This window comes from Paramormyrops kingsleyae, chromosome 12 (assembly GCF_048594095.1).
Source record: "Paramormyrops kingsleyae isolate MSU_618 chromosome 12, PKINGS_0.4, whole genome shotgun sequence".
Classification (NCBI taxonomy): domain Eukaryota; kingdom Metazoa; phylum Chordata; class Actinopteri; order Osteoglossiformes; family Mormyridae; genus Paramormyrops; species Paramormyrops kingsleyae.
The window spans coordinates 3,153,644-3,164,455 of NC_132808.1; the positions used below are offsets into that span (position 1 = coordinate 3,153,644).

At 36.0% G+C, this 10,812-nt stretch overlaps 1 long non-coding RNA gene across 1 annotated transcript; it reads left to right on the forward strand.

The window, feature by feature from the left end:
- Nucleotides 1-9,255: 9,255 nt before the first annotated feature.
- On the forward strand, nucleotides 9,256-10,419 carry LOC140593491 (uncharacterized). Its single transcript, XR_011993893.1, has 3 exons — nucleotides 9,256-9,500; nucleotides 10,109-10,214; nucleotides 10,360-10,419. It is a non-coding gene; the product is annotated as an uncharacterized lncRNA (long non-coding RNA).
- Nucleotides 10,420-10,812: the final 393 nt, after the last annotated feature.

Below are 10,812 nucleotides of genomic sequence, written 5' to 3' on the forward strand. Positions count from 1 at the left end.
CATCCAAATGGAGACGAAGGGATGGCGCACCAACTAACACGTGGTTTAACAGGACATACAATTGCGCATGCGCTCATTTTAGCCAATGAGGACCCAGCCCGCCAAATTTGTGTGTAAGTGAACGGATAATGTGTATCTTTCTGCAGTAACATAACCCGGCTACAGGGGTGCCAAACCTGGGAAGCCGGACACACTGGAATACACTGAAAAACAGGTTTGGGGGTCTATCAGGACTGTCTAAAAAAGCAGGGGGTGGTAACTTGGAGTCATTAGGATGGATCCACACTGTCAGAATTATGAGGACATTGACTTTGTCCTCATAAACCCAAATGTCCTCAGAGTGTCGGTACGTATTCAGGTGAAATGTCCCCATAAACCACACAGACAGAAAGACAGACCCCCCCCCCCCCACACACACACACACACAGGTATACAGTACATATGAGGACACCCTGAAAAATCCCTGGTTTATACGGACACACCTTTCCAAGCATACTACCAACTAGAAACTTACAATGAAAAATCTAATGTGATCTGAATAACATACATCTCACTTAATATTGCCATATTCTTGTAGTGTTCCTTGTTATATTCAGCATCTGACACTGGAGGGGTTTATGAGACCATCAAAGAATAGTGGTTAATTCGGAATATGAGAACTGTTTACATATGATACACACATCTAGTTATATTCTGGTTTTTAAGGACTCACCTGGTACAAGATTATTTTACAAGGTTAAAATGTTAGAGAGACAGAATGTATTATAATGACCCTGTTGAAGGCACAAACTATTTAATTCCACATTGAAAAACATATATACATTTATACACAGAAGTCTGGCCAATGCTGCAGACACATAGTGAGATGAGAAGGGTATTATAAAAGTGAAAAGAAATGTTGGTACTGCTATAAAAACTAAAAAGCAATTAAACAATTGCAAGAAAATTCTAATAAACATAAAATTTACATTTTTATGTTCTATGAAATTAAGTTAAATACATTCACATTTCATAGAACATGTACATTTAGTAACAATTAGAAACATAAGAAATTTACAAATGAGAGGAAGCCATTCAGCCCATCAAGCTCGTTTGGGGAGAACTCAACTAATAGCTTACAGTTATTTAAATCTTATCTAGCTCTGATTGGTAACTGGAGAGTTACCAATCTGGCAGTCCAAATAATCAGTGGCTGTATCAACTGCTAGGTCTGAAGTATTGACGGAGTAACATTTTGCGTTTGCCTCAGTAACGGGTACTTGTTCAGAACTACAGTTTCAGAATCTGATGCTGAACCTGGGACGTATTCTTCTCCCGACGTATTCTTCTTTCCTCATCAGAAATACCCTATTCAACATACAAGTACAATGAGTCAGATTTGATTCACTTGCAAAACACTTTTTTTCCCCCCACAGTTATTTACTCAGTAGCTGTGAATGGAATTTACTTACTGTTTGTCTTTGCAAGCAGTATGAATGCCACACATTTGAGCAACCTAAAAAAAATAACAAATGTTCACTATCACACTGTTATAATGATCACTGTTACAAGAGTACAGTTTTTAAGGAACAGTTTCTCATATGGTCCATGTCCCCTTCACACTGTTCCATAATGGTTTTCAATGAAAATGGTAAATATAATTTTTATTACATGAAAACACTGATTAGGATCAACACCTATAATACTGTGTTAAAGTACAAAATACAAGCAAGGTTATCAACACAACAAGGATTTTATTTTTTTAATTGCAAATGTGAGCCGTCTCTAATGATGAATACTATTCTGTAGTGACTGCATCAAAAATATTACAATTCAAATAGCATATGAATAAATTGGAAGTAGATTGGTACTAACCTTTACATCTCAACCCTCTCCATTTTAATGCTGAAAATTACGGTGGCCCCTAGAGACAAAACACGCAAAAGAAAAAGCAGAAACAAAATTAAAATGCGCAGCAAATTAAAAAAACACACGCAAAAGAAAAAGTAGAAACAAAATGAAAATGCACAGCAAATTAAAAAAACACACGCAAAAGAAAAAGCAGAAACAAAATGAAAATGCGCAGCAAGTAGACAATCCCAAAACGAAAGTGCTCCACCACACTTGCGTGTGTTTTTTTAATTTGCTGCGCATTTTCATTTGGTTTCTGCTTTTTCTTTTGCGTGTGTTTTTTTAATTTGCAGCACATTTTCATTTTGTTTCTGCTTTTTTTTGCGTGTGTTTTTTAAATTTGCTGCGCATTTTCATTTTGTTTCTGCTTTTTCTTTTGCGTGTGTTTTTTTAATTTGCTGTGCATTTTCATTTTGTTTCTACTTTTTCTTTTGCGTGTGTTTTTTTAATTTGCTGCACATTTTCATTTTGTTTCTGCTTTTTCTTTTGTGTGTGTTTTGTCTCTAGGGGCCACCATAGAAAATGGCCCATGACACAGGAAGCACTTCTCCAAACCTGACATCTCCTCCTGAACAACAAAATGCTCCTTGCAATCTGATAAAGATGAAAACAAAATTATATTATGGACAAAACTCTTACTCCAAACTATGATGTTTCTTAAAGAAAACAAATGTTAGTAAAATTATAAATATCACATTTATATTTTCATAAAAAATATGATTAAATCGCCATAAGCTTACATTAGCATTCTTTACATTTAACTTTCGGCTAAATTTTTTAAAAATTTATTTCTAAAACAAGACTCCGCTCATGGCATTATAAATACAAAATCTGACCATTAGCATGTCTAAATTTCTTCTTTGGACTTACATCTCCCTTGCTGATATTCAATCCCTTGTGTATTTATTTTTTTAAACCAATGTATTTAAAATACATACACATTCTCGTTATCTTTAATGTACACTCATATGGCACTAAAGCTATGTTTTAATTATTATAGTTAAAACTAAATTATACCATAAGTATAACATGTAGTACTGTGCAAAAGTCTTAGGCAGTTACAGGAAATGCTTGAAGCTATTTACGGGAATACTAAGGATTTATGGGCTCAGAACAAAAAACATAATATTAGACCATATGAAAATTAACAGTATCACAACAAAGACTCACAAGAATGTCCTTGATTTTTCAAATTAATTAAAATAGTTTCAAAACATAGTTGAGGTATTGATTAGCTGTACGAGGTGGGGTAGTGGTTCAGTCAAAAAAAAACAACAAGGGGATATTGGATGGTTCCTGCAAATGCTGGGGTAATTTTAGGAGAGGTTCTGAAATGGCTAATGACACACACTGACAGACAGTTTTAAAGCAACAAAAAAAAGAAAATAATTTTCTTAAAAAGTGCCTAAAACATTTGCACAGTAATGTATTACTATCTGAAACTCTATTACAAATCATTTCACTTTGAGAGAGAACATAAAACATACTAACCAATACAGCTGTTCAAATTAACAGACTCTGACGTGCTCCTGGGTGAGTGGTGTGACATATGGCTGTTTTCCTGGTGAGGGGGAAAAAAAAATAATTTAGGGCAAGTCAGCTTTTTATAATTTCAATCTTGCACAATTATGTATCAATCAGCTTTCCACTCAATTACTTTCTTAGACTGTATGAATGCAAACTGAACAAACATAAAAAAAAAAATCAAGATAATGTCCATCCATTTTCTGAAACCACTTGTCCTATTCAGGATTGAGGGGGGGGGGGTCCAGAGTCTATCCTGTAGGCTACAGGCGCAAGTAATAATGTAATCTTGTCTTTTAATCCAATTGCCTATACACATCTTAAACTGTCATCATACAATACCACATCCTCCTAAACCATTATTACCACAGATCAATTGGCAGACTGAATTCAGTTATATAAGGAACTATATTAGATGACTAATATGCACCAGGTGTAAGTGTCTTTAATCCAAATTTTCTGTACACACATTTAGCTATAACTATGTTAACCTGTCACTACGAAATCAAACCCCTTAATTTTTACCCCTTAAAATTACCTTAATTACTGCTATATGTGAAATTAAGAGAAATTAAGGGAAAAAGTGCACAGATTAAGGCCAATTAAGGTGTAAAACTACTGAATTTTCCCCTTACTTTTTCAAATTTGCCCCTTAAATTTACATTTAAAAAATCCTTATTTCATCCCTTAATTTTTTATGAATTATGGGGCAATTTAAGATTGTTTCAACATAACATTGCCCTTTAATTCTGAGTATTAAGGGGCAGTTTAAGAGTACTGTAAGGTTCCTTTACTACTTAAAATGACTTACATCTCCCCTTAATTCTAATAAATTAAGGGATAGTTCAGTAGTATTATAAGGGTCCGTAAACCCTTAAAATTCTTTATTTTGCCCATTATTTTTTATTAATTAAGGGGTTATTTAAGACAGTTTTAAGTTCTTAAGCACTTAAAATATCCTTATAAAAATATCACTTAATTTTAATTGTGTGCTGAAATGTTTAGGTAAAAAATAAAGCATAATAAATGACAAACCAATATGATAAAATATTGTTTATTATTATGCATAAATGAATTACAACGAAAAAAGCTTTCTTTTTTTTACAGGCCGCTTGCCTCCTTGGGGTTGAAAAGCCTTTGGTGGGCTATAAGTAACATATTCATAGCCTCTTCCTCCTTTAAATTTGTTGCTTCCTTCTTCCACTTCTTTTCTCTCCTCATCTGTCTTCTCGCCTCTATCTTTGTCTTCTGCTCCTTGCTTCTGCTGCTTACTTAGCCCATCTATGTATTTTTTCCTCCATTTCACTTTTTCCCCTGCCTATAATGGTAAAGAAGAAAAAATATTAGGAGGATAGAGCTTGTCCAAACATGCAATTACTACAACTTGTACATCAAAATGTATTAACTTTCGGATCAGTCAGTAAGATGTATGAAATTAAAATGAAACAGCTAGTCAAAAAGTTTATATAGCCTTATGCTTGTTCTTACGGGGTTTTTGTAGGTGTCAGCAAATCCATAATGTTCTATACATAAGGTATTTACTAAAAATGGAATAGCGGCCATGTTAAAATGTGCTCCCTGAAACCAGTTTATTTTTCTTTATGTGGCCTCCGGCACCTGCAGCCCAATGTAGTCCCCCACTCTACTGGAGATCCACCCAGGCATGTAATGCCCACGTTGGCCTTCGCCGTACAGCAACGACACCAGAATTAACTCCGCGTCAATCACACACACCAGCCGCACACTAACCCCGGATCCACACAGACCTGCCGCGGCTTCACTCCCTCCAACTGCCCCTGCCTACAGCTGAATCGAAACGCCTTTGACCGACCGGAATTACCGTCATATATACACTCTACTCACTCACTCCTGGGTCCTAAAGTCCCACTCGTTACATTTACATCAACTTGTGTCAGTAAATGCTGGGTGAGTACTTGTGATTTGGACTCACAATGGTATAGAGCAGAGGTAGCCAATCTTACCCGCAAAGGGCCGGTGTGTATGCAGATTTTTGGGATAACCTGTAGGTCAGCTGTTCAAACCCAGGTGTGAGGACTCTTATTTGTCAATTAAACTATTTTTAATGCTATGTAAGACCATAATTTTCACCAAATTGGTTTAATTACTTCTAATCCTTATAATGTCCCATGGAAACCCAGTCTAAGAGCTGCCCAGAAAAAAAATATACTTTGATGATATTTCAAGGAAATTACTTACTTTGTAAAGGTGCTTAAATGGAGGTGTGATGTCCTGGAGGCATACCTCAAGTGCTTCTGTTCTTTCTACAAGAAACCACAAACATTTCAGGTATGTAGCAGTTTGAAACATTATTCAAAATTAAGTTCAAAACCTGAAACTGTGCAGTACAGTGAATCAAGCAACAGGATTGGGAAAATGTAAAAACACATTTTACCTCCAACAACTTTGCCAAGGGCTACTGTTCTCCCATCTTTTTTCAGTAGTCTTACATGCCTGTAAACACATAAAATATGTATGCACATATACTGTATTGATCCTGATAGGTTTAAGATTGCAAAAATATCAGTTGGGCTGTCGAACTGCAGAATATTTAAGAAGCTAAATTATGAAATGTATTACTATCTTACACAATCATAAGATACAAATACAGAAAAAGCTACATACTGTTCAAGTGAAGTTGAAGTCCTCCCTGTCTTCTAGACAATGCAATCAATAGAAATGAAGTTATGCCATGACATGAGAAGTGAAGAAGAACATGAACAGGAAAATTTTTCAGCCTTGGCTGACTAGGTCTGTATGCTGGATTGATGATTTAATCGGATTGTAAGAGGCTTGAATAATTTTAACTTGCTTGCAAGTTACCCATGTACAGTATGTATTACCTTTCCTGACCTTCGGAGGTACTCCCTCCTGTTTTGGAGCATTTTTAATGCTTTTTGACGAATTTCTTGTTCTTTGCCGATGAGGCAGGGCAACTCTGCTGTGACCTTGAAATTACATGAAATATTCTGTTAAAACACTTTATTTGATGTTTTATCTTGTGAATCGAAATTTTAAGCACTCATTGTGCTTTATGTGGTATATAAGTAAGATACAGAAATGAAACTATTTGATTAGACACATTGATTTTAAACAAATTTATGAGGTACAAACTTTGCTTATGACAGGGTCCCAATCAATTTCAGCTCCCTTGCAGGCAGTGGTCCACATTTTCGATGCACCCAGGGATGACCTTACAACAGCCTGGTGATGTGTAGAAATAAGAAAGATATCAGTTTTGCACCAAAAATGTTAGAATACAGAGGAGTACAGGTAGAAATAGAATCAGCAGAATAAATGGTAGTAGTATTTCTGATGTGATAACCACTTATTCTACTGATTCTATTTCTACCTGCACTGTCTGTATTCTAACAGCTCTGTCCACTTTATTTTCTATTTCCAGGACTGTGTAATACTTACACTGAATCTCTTTTGTTCGGTTGTTGCTGCTGATTTCCCCTTCTTATTTTTAAGGAAGTCTTCTGCTTCCACTCCAGATTGCTTGAGGGAAAGATCATGAAACTAAATATGATATATTCTGTAACCATGACTTGACAGCAGTAAGTCTGTGAAACCACAAGGAAAAAAATACAGTGCTTGCTATCAAACCGTTTACTTGCCTTTAGTTTTAAAATGGAAATTAGAGATTTCCGCAGCCTGAAGTTTTTGGGGAACAAAATGTAAACATCTTGCTCCCCAATATCCACAAAATCATCCCCTGTCACGCCTTGTTCTTCATGGTAAAACACAGAGAAAATAGATTAATCCACATGATTGTAACTATAAGACCCAAAACATTATGGCCACACAGAGATTGAAAAAATAACAATGATCATGAATAAATTAATAATAAAGCACCATAATATAATTAAGGCACGCAGAGTGAGCATTTAGCAGGCAAAGCAACAGTAAGTAAGGCGGACAAAGGGGCAACTGAGAAGACTGCATCACCAAATTTAGCATATTTATCCTAAACACAACACTGGTAGGAGCTATCAATTTAACATTACCATATAGTTCATGAGCCAGCTCTTGGTTCATTCTGCCAATGTTTTGGCAGAGTTCCTCCGCTGACATTCCTGCATAAATCTGGTTGCTGTGAACACACAAACCATTTTTTAAAAAGAATACTAGTGCTAGCTAACAATATTTTATCAAGTAGTTTGAAGGCCATGGTTTGGATTACAGGGGAGCTCTCTTGTAATTTGTTCACATCTTATTTTATGTAAGGTTCCTGAAATAAAAGGTCTCCCGTCAGCCACTCTGTAATTCACGCCCTGGGTCGATTCACGCGATGGTCAGGGAGCACGACGCTACATTACAAATGCGCAACGCTGCACGTTTGCATACTTTCCGACATGCCCACTTTGTGCGCCGAAAAACCAACATGTCGGACAACCTAGGGCAGGAGTCTGCAACCTGCGGCTCGCGAGCCACATACAGCTCTTTGACCACGTCACTGTGGCTCTTCTCAGAATGATAGCGGCATTCGCATTTTTATGTCTTAACATAATTATGATAAATAATTTATTTACGACAGTATTATATATGGGTTAATATTATTTTTCATTTAGATATTTCTTTAACTATATGTGAATGAGACAGTCCGCTTCTTAACTGCATAATTTACATCTTCCTCAAAGTCATTCACCAAAACGAGATTACTTCTCTGGTTAAATAGCATGCTTTCCGGAGTTTTCTTAAGCACCTGGAGATTGGATGTACGCTTCAACATTTATTGGGATTCCTAATTCTTTCAAATACTTTTTTGTAGTAAATCGTCACCACGCCTTCCCAGATCTTCGTAAAAAAATATTATATTTTCTCCGATTTACATATAATAGCCAGCTGATCAGTTGTGATTACATTTGCACTGCTCGTCAGCACAGCAGTAGTGAAGGAGAGTGAAGGGCAGACTACTGCAGAGCCGAACGAAAGAAGGGATGAGGGTGAAGACTATCGCTACAGAACTGAACAATGTTGTAATATTAGTCACCTTTGCGCTGTTACGCGTCCGAGTGATTTAAAACTGACATGCCCCCCGAAACTGGTTTTCTTTATTTTTTGTAAGTACTTGAACTTGAACTTGTGTTTTTGTGTTAAATGCATATGTGCCCCTATCACATAAAAAAAATCGTATCTCAAACCCCCTTCTCTAACCATTGCGGCTCATTGTAAATATTGGTTCAGATATTTAGGAAAAAATGACTCTGCTTTAAAAAGGTTGCCGACCCCTGACCTAAGGTAAATGTACGGCTCCACATACACATTTGCGAGGCGATCCTACAGCCGCGCGACACCAGTGAAAGTTATGGAAATGGGCGGGCAAAATCGGCACTTCAGGCAAATGTTCAAAAATAATTTTAATATTTAGACCTTACTTAAAAACAAAATGAAGGATATTGAAAGGGTTTAAGTCATGTTTGGGGTTAATAAAAAGCTCTTGGAAGGAAAATTACCACAGAGATTTACTAATTCAAGTAAGTCAGGGTTGCTAATTAACTTTAGCATGTAGCTCCATGTAAGTAAACTTCATATCTTAATTCATAAACTATGGCCATATATTGATAGTTATAGACAATTCAAATTCTTGGTTTTGTTTTTCTGTAATTTTTAGTGGACCGTGGAAATGAGTGAACATACCTCTCCATCGTCTCTTCGTGTCATCGCCGCTTTGACGAAGGATTGAGTGGGCGGGTCTAATTCCTATTGGTGTCTTTGGTGCCGTTTCTGATAGCAACACTTAACATTTCTGGCTTACTCCGTATATTTCCGTAGACATTGATTGGCTGCTTCTTGCATAACCAGATTTCATTGGTTGGCACAAAGGGATTTGATTGGTTGGAGATATTACTGCTGTTGCTATAGCACAATATCTCCAACTAATCACGACACAGATGCCAACCAATAAAATCTGTAAAGTGGTACTGATTGGTACTGCGGTTGCTGTGGAGCAGATACCTTAGAGATTCTGCAAGACTTATGTAAGACTTATGTACTTTTGTGTCTGCATCAGTAAGACAAGCAAGACACTCTCCAAAAATGGACTCATCAAAATTAAAACGACGGTAAGAATGAATTTTCTATTTCCACTAAATGTACTAAAATACAATTAATACAAGTCAATATCCATGTTATTGTTTATGTTAAACATGATCTTGATATTAGTTTTTAGTAAACATGAATTTTTGGTTAACCAATTTCCCCACTTTAAACTCAGATTTAAATGTTATTTTGTTATTAATTTTAAACGTCCAACTGACATATGGTTTGAAGAAGACCAACAAGTTCCTCAAAAGGAAATAAAAGACTTAGGATCTTAATTTTTCAAAAAATTTCTTAATTTTATGGCGGATCAGTTCCACAAAGCATCTGTAATGACATCTGTAACTGACCGCAGCTGTATGAATCCCAGCTGGTGGTTTTAAAATCTGGAGATACCTGCAAATGATTCCAGGTGATGGTTGGGGACATACTATAATAACAACTACAACCAATTAATATATTTACTCTTACAAGCAATTTCTGTAAAATGAAAACCCTGCACAAAATTGCACTACCACTTTTGCCACTACATCTCCAAAAATATAATTAATATAGTTAAAAATTTAATATAATTAAATTTTAAGTAGCTACATTGCCATAAATGTGACCACAAAAACATTTTAATTTACAGGAGACACCAGAAGTCAAGACTCCAGTGTGTTTGTTCTGTCTGTGGAGGAAAAAGAATGTATTTTTTCAGGACAATAAAGGCTCACTTTAAAAAAGAGAATAGAAAGGTAGGTTTATGACCTGATTCATCCGTACAGTCTAATTTATCTGTGATTTTACTAAGATAAAAAAATGTTCTTATAAGTTTTTACACTTTTCATTTTGGCCATGCATCACACAAACAGAAGCATTCATGCTGCTTTTTATCTTCAGATTGTATCCTTGGCTAACTACATTTCTGTTCTACATGAGATGGGCTTTACAATACATCAAGTAAGTATTGTCACGCCCGGCTTGGACGATCCTCCTGTGTGCCACGCCCCCCTCGTTAACCACGCCCCCCTCGTTAACCTCATGTGAAACCCCGATGTTATCAGCTGTTTCTTGTTGTTTTATTAAGTCCTGTGTATTTAAGTCCACATCACAGTATGTATAGACAATTCAAATTCTTGGTCTTAACGTCTTAGCGTTGTTTGAAGTCCTGTTTTGCCTTGTATACCTCTCCCGATTAAAGTCCTCTTTCCCCGATCCTGTGTCTCTTCTCTTTTCAGTTTTTGCTAGATTTTTTTCTCTTTTTGGAAATTCTACCCAGATATTGATCAAAAACAGAAAATTAGCAAAACTATAATTTTCCAAATTATAACATTTACCAATATCAATTAAACA